The following is a 17,044-nucleotide window of genomic DNA, read 5'->3' on the forward strand; positions in this document are numbered from 1 at the left end:
ATACACCAAGGCTTCCAATACCACAACCCCAACTGCAACCTCTAGTGCCCCTAGTAATAGCAGTGGTGGTGGGAAGTCTACTACAAATAGCCAATCCAAGGGTGTAGCTGGGCTCACTATTGGCAGTGTAGTTGGGGTTGGTCTTGTTAGGGAGACCACAGAGGCTGTTTTAGTCTCTGATGGTGGCATTGACTTTGCCACCTTGGTTGCTTGTCCCCTTAATATGGTTAAGTACAATCAACTACCCCTAATTAATGGTGTTGAGTTTGAGGCCTACAGGGATACAGGAGCCAGTGTAACTATGGTCATAGAGAAACTGGTTCACCCTGATCAACACCTACTTGGTCAGCAGTACCAAGTGACTGATGCTCACAATAACACACTTAGCCACCCCATGGCTGTTGTGAATCTCAACTGGGGGGGGGGGGTTGCTGGTCCAAAGAAAGTTGTGGCCACTGAATCACCTATAGATTGCTTACTAGGCAATGATTTGGAGAAGGCAGCTTGGGCTGAAGTGGAGTTGGAGGCTCATGCAGCAATGCTGGGCATTCCTGGGTATATTTTTGCTTTAACCAGGGCTCAGGCCAAAAAGCAAAAAGGACAGGGAAACTTGGATCCTGAAACAGTGGACCAAGTGCTCCCAAAAGCTAAGGGTAGGAAGGTTAAATCCTTGCCCACTATCCCTCCCTCACCAGAAGATTCCCCTTTTGAGGAAGAGGAATCCTCTCCCTGTGCAGAACCTACACCAGAGGAGCTGGCAGCAGACACTGCAGAGCTTTTGGGTGCAGGGGTGCCTGCTAGGGAAGAGCTGAGTGTGGCACAGCAGACCTGTCCCACACTAGAGGGTTTAAGACAGCAAGCTGTCAAACAGCAGAATGGGAATGTCAGTGATAGCCATAAGGTGTATTGGGAAGACAACCTCCTGTATACTGAATCCAGGGACCCTAAACCTGGAGCTGCCAGGAGATTGGTCATCCCTTTGCAATACAGAGAGTTTCTTCTTACCTTGGCACATGACATTCCTTTGGCTAGGCATTTGGGCCAGAGTAAAACTTGGGACAGGCTTATTCCCCTGTTTCATTGGCCTCATATGTCAGAGGACACCAAAGAGTTTTGTCTCTCTTGTGTGACCTGCCAAGCCAGTGGCAAGACTGGTGGCACTCCAAAGGCCCCCTTAATTCCACTTTCAGTGATTGGGGTGCCCTTTGAAAGGGTAGGGGTTGACATAGCTGGCCCCCTTCACCCTCCAACAGCTTCAGGCAATAGGTTTATCCTGGTGGTAGTGGACCATGCCACTAGGTACCCTGAAGCAATCCCCTTAAGGACCACTACAGCTCCTGCAGTGGCAAAGGCCCTCCTGGGAATCTTTTCCAGAGTGGGCTTCCCTAAGGAAGTGGTGTCAGACAGAGGTAGTAACTTCATGTCTGCATACCTCAAGGCAATGTGGAAGGAGTGTAGTGTAACATACAAGTTCACTATTCCTTATCATCCACAAACAAATGGTCTGGTTGAGAGGTTTAATAAAACTCTCAAAGGTATGATAATGGGACTCCCTGAAAAACTCAGAAGGAGTTGGGATGTCCTGTTACCTTGACTCCTTTTTGCTTACAGGAAGGTACCCCAAAAAGGAGTGGGCTTTAGCCCCTTTGAACCCCTCTTTGGGCACCCTGTGAGAGGTCCCCTTGCACTTGTTAAGGAGGGTTAGGAACAACCCTTAAAAGCTCCTAAACAGGACATTGTGGACTATGTACTTGGCCTAAGATCAAGAATGGCTGAGTACATGAAAAAGGCCAGTAAAAACCTTCAGGCCAGCCAGGAGCTGCAAAAGCAATGGCATGACCAGAAGGCTGTCCTGACCCAGTACCACCCAGGACAGAAGGTGTGGATATTGGATCCTGTGGCCCCAAGAGCATTGCAGGACAAATGGAGTGGACCCCATCTAATTGTTGAGAAAAAGGGTGAGGTTAGCTACTTGGTAGACCTAGGCACTGCCAGGAGTCCCCTTAGGGTGCTCCATGTCAACCGCCTAAAGCCCTACTATGACAGGGCTGATCTAACCCTGCTCATGGCAACTGATGGGGGGCAGGAATAAGAGAGTGACCCTATCCCTGGTCTCTTCTCCACCACTGAAGCTGATGGCTTAGTGGAGGGAGTAGTACTTGCAGATTGTCTTACTGCTGAGCAGAAAGATAACTGTGTAAATCTTTTAAATCAGTTTTATGAACTCTTCTCACTGATACCAGGTACCACTGCTTGGTGTGAGCATACAATCAACACTGGAGACCGTTAACTTGTCAGAAGTAAGATTTATAGGCAGCCTGACCATGTCAGGGACCGCATTAAACAAGAGGTTCAGAAAATGTTAGACTTAGGAGTGATTGAGCCTTCAGAAAGCCCATGGGCTAGCCCAGTGGTGCTTGTCCCAAAACCTCACAGTAAGGATGTTAAAAGAGAGATGAGGTGTTGTGTTGACTATAGAGGGCTCAACCAAGTAACAAAGGCAGATGCTCACTCTATACCCAGGGCAGGTGAGCTGATAGATACACTGGCATCTGCCAAGTATCTAAGCACTTTTGATTTAACTGCAGGGTATTGGCAGATTACATTATCAGAAGATGCTAAACCTAAGACTGCATTTTCAACCATTGGAGGTCACTATCAATTCACTGTGTTGCCCTTTGGTCTGAAGAATGCTCCTGACACTTTTCAAAGGTTGGTGAACACAGTCCTGGAAGGGATGGAAGCTTTTAGTGCAGAATATCTGGATGAAATAGCTGTCTTTAGCTCCACCTGGGATGATCACCTGGTCCACCTGTGGAACGTTTTGGAGGCCCTGCAAAAGGCAGGCCTCACTATCAAGGCCTCAAAGTGCCAGATAGAGCAGGGGAAAGTGGTTTATCTGGGCCACGTGGTAGGTGGGGAAAAGATTGCACCACTGGAGGGGACGATCCAGACCATAATGGAATGGGCTCCCCCTACAACTCAACCCCAGGTGAGAGCCTTTCTAAGCCTTACAGGGTACTATAGGTGGTTTATCAAGAATTATGGCTCCATTGCAGCTCCTCTGAATGACCTCACTAGTAAAAAGATGCCTAAAAAGGAATTGTGGACAGCTAGCTGTCAAAAAGCTTTTGATAAGCTCAAACAGGCCATTTGCTCTGCACCTGTCCTAAAAAGCCCTTGCTACTCCAAAATGTTCATAGTCCAGACTGATGCTTCTGAATTGGGGGTTGGGGAAGTGCTATCACAGCTTAATACTGAGGGCCAGGATAAACATGTTGCTTTTATCAGCAGGAGGTTGGCCCTAGAGAAAAGCGTTGGTCTGCCATAGAGAGGGAGGCCTTTGCTGTGGCCTGGGCACTGAAAAAGTTGAGACCATACCTGTTTGGTACTCACTTTATTGTTCAGACAGACCACACACCTCTACTTTGGCTAAAACAAATGAAAGGTGAAAACCCTAAATTGTTGAGGTGGTCCATCTTCCTACAGGGAATGGACTATACAGTGGAACATAGACCTGGGAGTACCCACTCCAATGCAAATGGACTCTCCAGATATTTCCACTTAGACAATGAAGACTCATCTGGGCAAGGTTAGCCTTATTGTCCCTCGTTTGGGGGGGATTGTGTAGGAAAGTACCATCTTGCCTGGCATGTTACCCCCATTTTTTACTTATATGTATGTTTGTTTTTGCCTGTGTCACTGGGATCCTGATAGCCAGGACCCCAGTGCTCATAAAGTGTGCCCTGTATGTGTTCCCTGTGTGGTGCCTAACTGTATCACTGAGGCTCTGCTAACCATAACCTCAGTGTTTATGCTGTCTCTGCTTTTAAAATTGTCACTGCAGGCCAGTGACTAATTTTTCCAATTCTGATTGGCACACTGGAACACCCTTATAATTCCCTATTATATGGTACCTAGGTACCCAGGGTATTGGGGTTCCAGGAGATCCCTATGGGTTGCAGCATTTATTTTGCCACCCATAGGGAGCTCAGACAATTCTTACACGTCCACGTTATTTCACAGCCATTTTACACTGCACTTAAGTAACTTATAAGTTACCTATATGTCTAACCCTCACATAGTGAAGGTTAGGTGCAAAGTTACTAAGTGTGAGGGCACCCTGGCACTAGCCAAGGTGCCCCCACATTGTTCAGGGCAATTTCCCCAGACTTTGTGAGTGAGGGGACACCATTACACACGTGAACTACATATAGGTCAATACCTATGTGTAACTTCACAATGGTAACTCTGAACATGGCCATGTAACATGTCTAGGATCATGGAATTGTCACCCCAATACCATTCTGGTATTTGGGGGACAATTCCATGCATCCCTGTGGTTCCAGCATGGACCCCGGATACTGCTAAACTAGCCATCTGGGGTTTTCTTAGCAGCTACCCCTGCTACCAACCCTCAGACAGATTTCTGCCCCCTTGGGGCCTGGGCAGCCCAGTCCCAGGAAGGCAGAACAAAGGGTTTCCTCTGAGAGAGGGTGTTACACCCTCTCCCTTTGGAAATAGGTGTTAAGGGCCTGAGAGGAGTAGCCTCTCCTGGCCTCTGGAAATGCTTTGAAGGGCACAGATGGTGCCCTCCTTGCATAAACCAGTCTACACCGGTTCAGGGAGCCTCCAGCCCCTGCTCTGGCGCGAAACTGGATGAAGGAAAGGGGAGTGACCACTCCCCTGTCCATCACCACCCCAAGGGTGGTGCCCAGAGCTCCTCCAGTGTGTCCCAGACCTCTGCCATCTTGAATGCAGAGGTGTAAGGGCACAATGGAGACCTCTGAGTGGCCAGTGCCAGCAGATGATGTCAGAGACCCCTCCTGATGGGCTCTTACCTGGTTAGGTAGCCAATCCTCCTGTGAGGGCTATTTAGGGTCTCTCCTGTGGGTTCCTCGTCAGATAACGAATGCAAGAGCTCACCAGAGTTCCTCTGCACTTCTCTCTTCGACTTCTGCCAAGGATCGACCACTGACTGCTCCAGGACGCCTGCAAAAACCACAATAAAGTAGCAAGACGACTACCAGCAGCATTGTAGCGCCTAATCCTGCCGGCTTTCTCAACTGTTTCCTGGTGGTGCATGCTCTGAGGGCTGTCTGCCTTCACCCTGCACTGGAAGCCAAGAAGAAATCTCCTGTGGGTCGACTAAATCTTCCCCCTGCTAACGCAGGCACCAAACCTCTGCATCACTGGTCCACTGGGTCCCCTCTCATCATGATGAGCATGGTCCCTGGAACACAGGAGCTGGATTCAAGTGACCCCAACAGTCCAGTGGTCCTTCTGTCCAAATTTGGTGGAGGTAAGGCCTTGCCTCCCCACGCCAGACAGTACTCCTGTGCACTGCGTGAACTGTATCTGCTAGGGCTTCTGTGCACTTTTTCAAGGATTCCTTTGTGCACAGCCTGTCCTGCATTGCTCAACTCACTAAGTTGACCACCAACTTCGTGGGACCCTCTTTTGTTGTTCTGAGACAACCGCCATGTTCAGATCTTCTGAACGCCTGTTCAGGTGCTTCTGCGGGTGCTGCCTGTTTCTGCGTGGGCTCTCTGTGCTGCTGAGCGCCCCCTCTGTCTCCTCCTCCAAGGGACGACCTCCTGGTCCTTCCTAGGCCCTGGCATGATCCAAATCCTTCAACCACGACTCTTGCAGCTAGCAAGGCTCATTTGTGATCTTTCTGTGTGGAAACAATTCTGCATCCTCCAGCACGCCGTCTTACATCTTCTGACCAAAGAAGAAGTTCCTGGCACCTTGCGTTGTTGCAGAATCTTCGGCTTCTTCCACCCAGAGGCAGCCCTTTAGCACCTTCATCCAGTGTTTAGTGGGCTCCTGCCCCCCCTGGACACTTGCGTGACTCTTGGACTTGGTCCCCTTCCTTTGCAGGTCCTCAGGTCCAGGAATCCATCTTCAGTGCTACGCAGTCAGTTGTAACTTTACTCCTACGTTTCAGTGTCTTGAGGTGGGGTATCATGGACACCCCTAGTCTTTTCTTACACTCCCAGCGACCCTCTACACGCTACACTAGGCCTGGGGTCCATTTGTGGTTTGCATTCCACTTTTGGAGTATATTGTTTGTGTTGCCCCTAGGCCTATTTTCTCCTATTGCATTCTACTGTGTTCTACAGTGTTTGCACTACTTTTCTAAGTGTTTTACTTACTTGCTTTTTGGTTTGTGTGTATATTTTGTGTACTTTACTTACCTCCTAAAGGAGTATTTCCTCTGAGATACTTTTGGCATATTGTCACTAAAATAAAGTACCTTTATTTTTAGTAACTCTAAGTATTGTGTTTTCTTATGATATAGTGCTATATGATATAAGTTGTACAATAGGAGCTTTGCATGTCTCCTAGTTCAGCCTAAGCTGCTCTGCTATAGCTACCTCTATCAGCCTAAGCTGCTAGAACACTACTAATCTACTAATAAGGGATAACTGAACCTGGCACAAGGTGGAAATACCATCAGGTACCCACTATAAGCCAGGCCAGCCTCCTACAACCTTCCTCTTCCCAGTCTAAATCCCACCTTCCCTGACCCAACCAAAGCACACAGACTGGCATGCATCCACCGCAACAGAGAAGGGAAGCACACACAAACATAAGCACCGCAAGACACATGACCGGCATGCACACAACATCCACCTGCAGAGACAGCAACAGTCACAACTTGCCCTGAGATCCCCACCACCCCCAGCATCACAGACACAACACCTGGCACACCTGCAGTCACCACACCAACAATCACTGATCCAGCCACTGCACTTATCCTACCCACAGACACCACCCCAGCAGACCCTCAGACATCCACACTAGTCACCACACCCACAAAAACCAAAACCACTAACAAGCCTAGATGCAGCACATCCACCATACCTGCAGTCACCACCCCAACAGGCAGCCACCCACCCACCACGGCATCCACCAGCACCCCTGCCCCCTTAGCCCAAGACACATAAACACCCTCACTCATCCCTCCAACAGACACCCACCACACACAAGCACATTGCCCACATACACACACCCAAGACATTCACACCTAAATGTCAGACAACCACTCCCTCACTCTCCACACCAAAACCCGCTTCTGATGACTGTCTCCGTGTGTCAAAAAAGTTTTCCTTTCTAACCTTGACCTTTTCGCTACTCGGCCCCGTGACACCCCCAAGAGAGTTGTTTCCCTCCTCAAAGCCATCCCTTCCACCTCCAAGACCTCCCTACCCCTGCCAGCACCCATGCCCCTCCCCCATCAAGAAGAGGTCCACCCACCGAGAAGGTTCTCCTCCTCCCAAACCAAAGTCAAAACCGACCCCTCCCAATCCCAACACCCTCACAACTCCCAATACTCCCTGAGGTACCTACCTGCCCCTTTGATGCCCCTACCTGTGGAGGTTACATGGCAGTCAGGAGTCAAGTTGGGGCACGATTTTATGCATTTGGTGCAAATATCCTGACTTATGGACTGGCCAATGACCTTGGACGTTCATATATATTGCACAAACATTATATTAAAGCCAAGCAGCTGTTGTTTTTTGGTTACATCACTGTAAGCATTTCCTTTCCTAGGTTTGAGTTGTTCCTGGCTGACATTGGTTGTGTGCCAGTATTTTGTTGTGTGTGCTGCTTGCTGCTTCATGTATTGTGTTAGCAGTATGTGAGGATGTGTGCAGTGCTGTTGTCCACCATGAGTAAGGTGTGTGTTGTGTGATAGGTATGTGTATGTAGTTGAAATGTTGGTGTCATGGTATTGTGTTGTGTTTGTAATTATATGTGTTTGTTGTAATAATGTGGGGTGTGGTCCTGTATGGTGTATGCCTTGCCCCCTGATGTGGCTATTGTGTACAAGTGGTGTGTGTTCTAGAGTTTTTTCAGTGCAGACATGGAGTGTATTGAGTTGTGCAAGTGTGCCTTGCTTTTGTGTGCATGTGACTATTTAGGTGTGTGTACCTCAGAGCTGGCTGGTGTATGGTATGGTGTTTGGAGTAGTGTATGCTTTGTAGCCTTGTCCTTCACCCATATGTATGACTATGCATTACATTTGTTGTTACAATTGCTTGTCCATGAGATCTGAATTTGTTTATGTGGACATGTTTTTGTGGTCCTTCTTCAACAGAAGATGTGTCCCAGAATGGCCTCCTTCCATGTATGGTGTTGCTGCTCGCATCACTGCTGTGCCGGTGTTGTTGTGATATGTCGCTTTGTGTGTTTTGACTGCTCGAACCTGCTTGTATAGGCATGTCATGATAGGTACAATGCGATGTGTGTGTAGATTGCTGGGTTGTATGAAGATGTAGTTGTGTGTGTTCCATTACACATGGATATACATGTGTGTTGTAAGTGTGTCCAGTCCCTTGCCAGTGCTGGGGGGAGTATGTGACATGTATTTGTATTTGTGCAGTTGTTGTGTTGTTGTTACAAGTATGTATGTTGTATGGGAATATGTGACCCTGGGCGTGTGCTGTGTTGCCATGCATATATTTGTGGTATTGATGTGTGGTATGTGTGTGCTGGCTGATGAGTGCGTGATGTGTATGTGTGCCTATCCTCAATGCAGTATGTGAATGTGTGTGTCACTGTGCTGTTACGTGTGAGTACAGCCCTTCGCACCAGCCTCCCTATGATAGTTATACATTTTACATATGTAACAGGTGAGTGTGTGCACTCACGGTTCTTGTCCTCATCGGCGATGATTACATTGTCTTCCGGCGAGCAGGAGCAACAGGATGACATCTAGTTCTGGTTCCATGGCGGCTCTGTACGTGTATGGCTTCCTGGAGGTGAGTGTCTCATTTTACACTGTTCATTTTTGCCTGGTGCTCCCTGTTGGTTGGACTGTGGTGGCCACATTGGCGGTGTGCAACCTCGTAGTAGGTCCTGCGGAAACATGGTCTCCCCCAGACTGGTTCTGCCTTCAGAGGACTGCTGCGGTCTGTACTGCTTGGCAGTGGCAGTGGACCGCTGGCTGTCTTCTGTGTGCACCACCGCCAAACTCATAATTTGGCCGTATGCTCCGCCAGCCTGTTGGTGGTCAGACCGCCATAGCTAACATGATGGTCATGGGACCGCCAAACTCGTAATAAGGCTCTTGGTAATGTCAATTGAATTGTTCTCTATTGTTGGCTTCCTAATAAAAGCCCATGTGCAAATAAGAACACGTTTTGCAAAATGTCCTCTGAATCATATGACAGAATGGGCAAACCCAGATTCAGATTTGTAGAAATAACCACTTTTCCCAACTCGATTATTGGGACACATTTTAAAATGCATAGATTTCCTTAACACCCATTTTTTTATTCATTAGATGTTACTGTGTGAATTGCTGCATGGTCGGTACACAATGAAATATCAATATAGGCTGTTTGTTTTAGGTCAACCGGAAAATATTAAATATTCCTGAGACCACAAGAGTCTGATGGACATAAAGGTCTATTACTTTTATAAATCAACTATCTAAGTAAAAAAATGAAAAGTTCCTACCTATTTCTATTTTCTCCTATATGTTTTACATTATATATTACTCTTTATAATTTCAATGATTAGGTTATTTAAAAGAATGAAAGAACATCAGAAATGACTCCTTGGTGAATTCCAAATTGTTCCTACATTTTAAGAAATGTATAGCTTTTCATGTTTATACATATTTTTTCACACCTCTCTCACCACATATTACAAATAAGTAGAAACCACAGTAAATAGGTAAAAAACAGTGGTAAAAAAATTTGCTTTCTTACAACTCTGCTTGTTCCTGAATGATTTGACAATGGTGATCTTAGCAAGGCAAAACTTTTATTGATGCCATTTTTAGAAAATAAACATACTTTCTTGCTCAACGCACTTTTTCCTTTTTATAAAAGAAAAACAGAGTTTACTATATTTTGGGTTATTTTCTCAGTTCCCTATCATGGAATCAATGAATCATGGTTACCCTTAGGATCGCCAACAAGTGGGAAAAAGGACACAAATTGCACTTGTGGAAAAAATGATAAAAGTTTAAGGGCCAGATGTATCAAAAAACCGAATTGCATTTTTTAAATAGTGAATTTTAAGAAATCGCTATTTAAGAAATGCAAAATGGTATGTATGATTTTTGCGATCGGTAATAGCGATTTCTTAAAATTCGCAAATGCTATTACCGAATCGCAAATAGAGAATCCAACCCCATTCACACCTATGGGCCTGTAGGCCCATAATTGTGAATGTTTTTGCATTTCCCAGTTAGGAATTTGCAAATTAGAAAATGTAAATCCCAGGGTACTGGGGGCCTAAGCCCCTCTCTGCTGCACCCCAAAAATGTTTTAAAGACATGTGAAGCACACACATGCCTTAGGGCCATGTGTGCGCTAAATGTCAATTTATAATAATAATTTGTGGTAATTGCATTTCCTAAATGCCCAGTTCCCATTTAGGAAATGCTTGATACATGTGCATTGGAAATCGCAAATAGGAATTCTCTATTTGCGATTTCCAATTTAGAGAATTGCAATTAGCGATTCTCTAAATGGGGCCGCAAGTTTAAGGAATCACTATTTTAGCGATTCCTTAAAATTGCACAGCGAATGCCTTTCATACATTGCGAAAGGCATTTTTGCATTCACAAACGGCCGAATTTTGCAATTCGCACCGTTTGCGAATGCAAAAAAGCTTGATACATCTGGCCCTAAGTGTGAAGAGCCCCAAACATCAAAACTTCAAAAAAGTACCAAGCACTGGGGGATGGTGAATCTCAGCAGCTAAGGGGTTAAATCAAAGAGATATTAAAGGCTGAAAATAACTTTAGATGATTGTTAAACAGCATTAAATGAATTAAAAGATATTTTAGGGATAAGAAAAAACAATGTAAAACATGGGGTCTCATTACGACTGTTCGGAATTACCCAACCGCCAAAGCCTCGTGGAGGAGGTAGCCGGTATGACGTTGTATTACAATGTTTCCACCGGGTTGACCGGCAGGAACATCATATTATGACATTTCCGCTGGTTAGACCAGCAGAAACAGTGCTACGATATTGGTCTCGGTTCCCTTGAGGAAGGTGAGGCCAATGCCCTAGCACACCAGCACCCTCGGAATGCGCACTGTCCTCAGATCACCAGTGTTGTAATAAGGCCGATAGCATCTCCTAAGGGAAATACAAATGAATACATTTTAAGTATATAATATTTAGAATAACATAAAATCAAACTATTTCCATTAAGGTGATCATAAACCACACAAAAGGTGATGGGAGAAATGCTTGCAAAAAGTCCTATAAGACCCACCTTATGCAAATCAGTACTGACCCTGCTACTGATGGGAACAGTCCATTCAAAAATCCAGGCAAGGCCCCTCAAGAAGAGAACACACGTAACCCCAGGCATGATTCAGCATTGTTAGGCATCATCAGTGAGGAACACCTAATATCCTGTGACACAGTGAGCAAGGCACCAAAATCTGGGAATGTCTTTGTGTGCCTTGCTCACTGGAACCAAGCTACACCTAAATGAAGATCCCCAATGGAGGTGAAAATAGTCTTTGGTAGCTTGTGTTTAAGTTCAGTGAGAACCTGGCCTGTGGGCTGGAACGTTCCTATTGGGGCAGAACCAAGGCTGATTTGCATATGGCTGGGTATAATCTGAGGTGGCGTAGTGGGCAAAAAATCAGTGGGTTGGAGTGCTATCCTGAGTGATTGTCAGTGGTCAGACTATTTTAAAGCATTATTCACATCACTTTTTGTGTTTTGGGTTTTTATGGTGGTCATAAAATGTGCACAGTGGGATTAATTATGTTAGCTGTGACATGTAACTGTAATTATGTATTCAAATTGAATCAAAGACTTCTTCCAGCAATCTTCATCAAAGGTTACGTTTTCAAATGGTGCTAAAGTCAACATGGCTGCTGCCCAAACTTCAATTGTAGGTTTACGGGATGATGTTGAATGTTTAGGGATAATTATTAAAGCCACTGCAGTATGATTGATCAATGCGTTTTGCGCCTTATCTAAATTTGTGGTGAAGATTTTGAATATAATGGTCTTGGCACTGAACTATTTTTACTGACATCCACTAGGGGCACTCTTTCTTTGAGATCTCACAGAAATCCAACAATTTCCTATTTAAATTAGAATGAGGATTAGGAAGAACGTATTAAAACAAATCACCTACCCTGGGGCAGTGAATAGACTATACTCAAATCCCATAGTGGTATCTGCAAGTACTTCTACCTAGGCGAGCCTCAATGGTTCACTTCTGATATACCACAGTCAGCCTATAAATCAATACTGGAATTATCAAAGATGGAAACTTTGATAATTACCAAAGACGTTTTTATTTCTGGACAGAATTTGTAATGTGGCTGCATACCCAAGCAGTGTGTAAAAGGAAGTTCAAATGTAGGTAGACAGCAATTAATGGCAAACGGAATCTTTGAGCCTAACAGTTTTAGAGGAAAGGATATTTCTACACACCTTGTTCGTTACTGCCCATTTTCTTCGCATGCACGTTCTTGAGAATACTTTTCAATAGTATGTAACTGAATCCCCTATAAGGTAAGACATTCTGATTCCCTTACCGGGATTCTGCACTTGAGGTTGGACTTACATTATGTTGAAGCTAGTTATCAGTAAGTGATTGTTGAATGTTTCCAACTACATTCTGACTACTTTTATCATTATGGTGGTCACCATCATTGTTTTACTTGTGATAAGTTTCAGCTGTGAAGAGGGCAGATTCTCATCACAACCCCAGAAGTTCATCTTCTTGTCCTCGGAAGTGAGTACTTCAGAGAAAGGGCGCAAACTTGTCTATATTCATTTGCTTCCAGCACTGCTACCTATTGTCAGTATTTTATTAACCTAATACAGTTGCACACATTGTGCACTCATCTATTTACTGATCTCTCATTTATGGAATTTTGTTTACCTTATAGCCCATTGATATTGTCTCTTTTGGGTGAAAAATTACATTCAGAGATTTACATCACCACCTGATGGGACTTTTGCAGTTTTTTGGAATGCACAATAGTTCCCAAAAGTGCATCTGGAAAGGTGCGCAAGGCACAGGTGTCCACGCATAATACTAGTAATGTCATGTGACATTTTCAGCTTGCTCCCATTTCCCCATGCATAATTCTACATAACTTAGCATTCAGCACAGGGGGAATGGTGCACATGCATGTTTTATATTTTTCCCTACAAGGGAAAATATTTACCACTTAGATAAAACTCTTCCTCTCCAATTTTACAACACAGCCAAATGTGGGGGCGATCTATTCTTCTTCCCCTACCAGAAGGGAAGTTATTCTAGCCCTTGGCCTGAGTAAATCTCCAAGCATTAGCAGGATGGAGTTCTTGCCAGCTAGGAAATGTTTTGTGACTTACAGACAAGAGCACATGCAGTTACGGCCAATCCATATGGGCTGAGGAGCCATGTCCCCACCTTTCCCCATCCAAAAGAAGAGTGTCTGTCAGGATGAGCAAAGATCAGCCTGACACACACTCCTTTTGTTCTGGTCAGGTAGTCAGAAGCTGGACAGGTGCTAGGTGCACAAGCACCTGGCTTCCTGAGCTGAAGTTTTCCAGGCTGAGGCTCTCACAACCATGTGGGCATGACCTCTTCAGCCTGGCAAAAGTTCCTCGAGGCCCTGCCCTTCAAGATGAAGGGGAGTGTCATTGATAGCCTTGGACCTGGGTGCTTCAGTTTTAGGCCCTGAAGTACTCATGGCTGAGAGTCAGTCAGTGACACTGAATCACAGAGTGGGGTGGGATCAGAAGTTTAAGGTCAACCCTTGTAGGACCTGCAAGTCTGTCATTCACAGAGCTGCAGTGAAGATACGTTTTTTATGTTTTTTTGTGTTTGGTGCATGCATGTACGTCTGAATGTATGTATACAGTATATGTGTATTTGTGAGTGTTGTGTGTTTGTGTGTGTGTGTGTGCGTTATGCATGCATGGGTGTAAGTGAGTGTGTATATGTGCATGTGTGGCTCCTTGGCCCCTTCCCTGCTGAAATTACCAGATGCCATTGAGCACACGAGGTATTTTCAGCATAAACGTATGTTTATTCTTAAAAAAATAAACCTTTGCCCTGACCACCCTTTTGTGCCTTCTTGTGGTGTCCTGGGCCAGGTTGTGCTGTTACCTTATGCGCCCTGGGCTTTCTGATCATATTTGCAGTTTATTATGTAGATTCTCAACCTTTTGTAGGCTTCTAGTGGAATGCATCGTAGCACAGCTACTGCTGAATGCTGAGCACAGTGTAACACCAGTTCATTTGATGTCCAATTGTTCTGTTTTAGATGTAGTCAGAAAGAAATGTTCAAACTCTTTGTTTAATGAATTTCGAGTAGGAACCAAACATTTTCTCACCAATTTGTACTTAATGGGCTAGACTCAGGAACAACAGTCTGCTTAGTTACATTTATTTATTTTATTTACATTTGATTCAGTAAATTGTCTTTAAATTAAATGATGTATTTGTTTACATTGATATTGCTTTATCATGTTGTACTTTTTTAGTCTACCTTGTATTATGTTATCTTTTACACAAATAGTATTTGGGTTTGTATATTCGTGGTGAATTTAATCAATTAGGACAATAAAAAAACTGGCTGACTGACCTTGCCTGTGTGCAGTGAATTTCATGGTAGTCAATTCTTGAACTACTCTCCTTGCTGCTACCTTCTTGTTGGGCCAGTCCTTTCAATCCATTAGCCTGTACTTTCTCCTTCCTGTGTGAGGAACTAGGTGTAGTGAGTGGCATAAGCTGTTAAGTCCAGTAATTGAAAAGAAGAGTAGAATAAGTTTGTTTTGGGATTTATTTCAGTAACAGATCCACAACCCTTGAAATATCCAGCAGGCTCCACAACTCCTGGCAACTGCCGCTACCAAAGATTTCCAGAACCCACCATCAAACTTAAAGGATGCAGTAATACTTCATAGAACAAATGGAACATCAAATACCTTATACATCATAGTACAAGTGAAGGTTAACTACAAGATAATACCATACTATGTGAAAGAAATGTGCACACACTACAATAGGGTAATGGTAACATTCCATTGAGGCCTAGAATCCCATCCACTTGCCATTGTGTTCAGACATTGGAGAAATGGATGTGGCTGTGCAAATGCCTACTAGCTGAAAGTGGCCCAAATTCATTTAAATATTGAAGACTTTACGTTTGTCCCTCCTTGGGGAAGTATTGTTACCGCCTTGAAGACTGACCCTGTTACATGGATAATTGCACGATTGCCAATGTGTTTGTCTGTGACCTTACTTCTTTTTCCCTTTCTGTCTCTCCTTCGTACTCATGGCGGCCACAGCACTTTGAATTGGCTCGCTTTTTTCAAGGTAATGTTTTAATTTTCATTTTCAATTTATGTGGCAAAAAAAGCCCAATAAAGAATTTACAACACCAATTGCACTAACTGTAGCAAATGAGAGACCGATTGCACTGCAAATGCTTGTTTAAGGGTAGGCAGTGGTCCATGGGACAACTGCCTGCTCTTCAAAAACATTTTCGCTACCATTCACAAAGGGGTCCAGTGATTCAGTGATTGCTCATCCATGAACTGGTGGTGAACATGCTGTTGTGGAATTGGGTTGAAACTGCCAAATTGTTACCAAAATCTTACTCCACAATCTGGGTATCGTTAGCATAGGAGGTTAGGGTGAAGTTAAATGATTTGATCAGTTTGTGGCAGTGTGTGGAGGGCATTAGGTCTATCCACATGACTTTGATCGCCAGGGAGGTGTGGAGGTAGCCAGTCTAGGGACCAGTGCAACTTGTGCTCCTGTGAGATCCCATACTTTACCCTACGTGATAAACCACATTTGAAGCAGCAGGAAGTGAAGGGAGCAGTGTGTGGACAATGCATCTATCCAAGAGATTCCCAGCTCGCAGCTTCAAGAGACCCTCAATAAACCCTGAACTAGACCCCCTTAAAAGTGTCAAAAATGTCAAAAGTTTGAAAAGTGCTAGAATCACTAAAACAAGTCTGTGAGGAGCACCTTGTTTTCCAGGCTTTGGGTCTAGTCAGTGCCGGCTTTAGGGCAGTGCGAGTGGTGCAGCCGCACTGGGTGATGACCTGGATTGAGAGGCGCTGGCCTCAGGGCCAACTTATGAAACTTGCAATTTAAAAGCACCTGCTGAAAAGTTCCTTGTGCGTCAAGCCTTCAGGAAGCAATTAAAATGTCAAGATACCTCTTGTAATTAATGTTCCTGCTAGGGATAGAGATTGGAGTTTTGTTTAGCGGCAGCCATAAAGTAGCATGGAGGGTTAATATGCCTGCTGCAAAGAACAGAACCATGGCCCTCATTACGACGCTGGCGGTCGGTGATATAGTTGCGGTAATACCACCAACAGGCTGGTGGTAACTACCGCTAAATTATGACCATCGCAGACAGATCTCCGAAAGACAGCCAATGTACCACATGGACTGTCAGGGTGGAAACAACAGCCACAACGGGGGTAGTCGCCTACAGCCAGGTGGAAGTCAATGTTCCATCCACCATATTGCAAGAACACAATCCGCCAACTTTTCCAAGGCGGTACCAACAACATCAAAAGCCTGGCGAAAACTGAGCTCAGAAGGGAAAGGACTCACCATTGGAGACACAGGGAAGAACCACGCCGCCATGGAACCAGAACTGCATGTTTTCCCAATTATATTCTACGTTCAGCTCCACCACGAACACCAACACCGCCGAAAACGACAACGGGGAGTAGAGCCGCCTAGCACACAAGAGAGGGGGGAGGAAAAAGAGAATGACACACACACACGCACAACACACACCCCACATACACACACCATACACACAACCAGATGCATTACAAAAACAAGTTGACCCCGCAACTCGGATGAATAATGCAAAGACAAATTTATTTCGCAAAAGTGTTTGTAATAAGATCAACACAGTAGAAATAATAAGTTAGGCAAGATATACTTATTTACAGAAAAAGGGACACAGCCAGTCCTCAGTTTTCGTGGGCCACATGGCCACAGGCCAAAGTCCAAGGCCACACATGTCACCTGCTTCAACACGGAGAGAACACTGCAGGGGCTTCAGTTGGTA

This window comes from Pleurodeles waltl, chromosome 1_1 (genome assembly GCF_031143425.1).
Source record: "Pleurodeles waltl isolate 20211129_DDA chromosome 1_1, aPleWal1.hap1.20221129, whole genome shotgun sequence".
Classification (NCBI taxonomy): Eukaryota; Metazoa; Chordata; class Amphibia; order Caudata; family Salamandridae; genus Pleurodeles; species Pleurodeles waltl.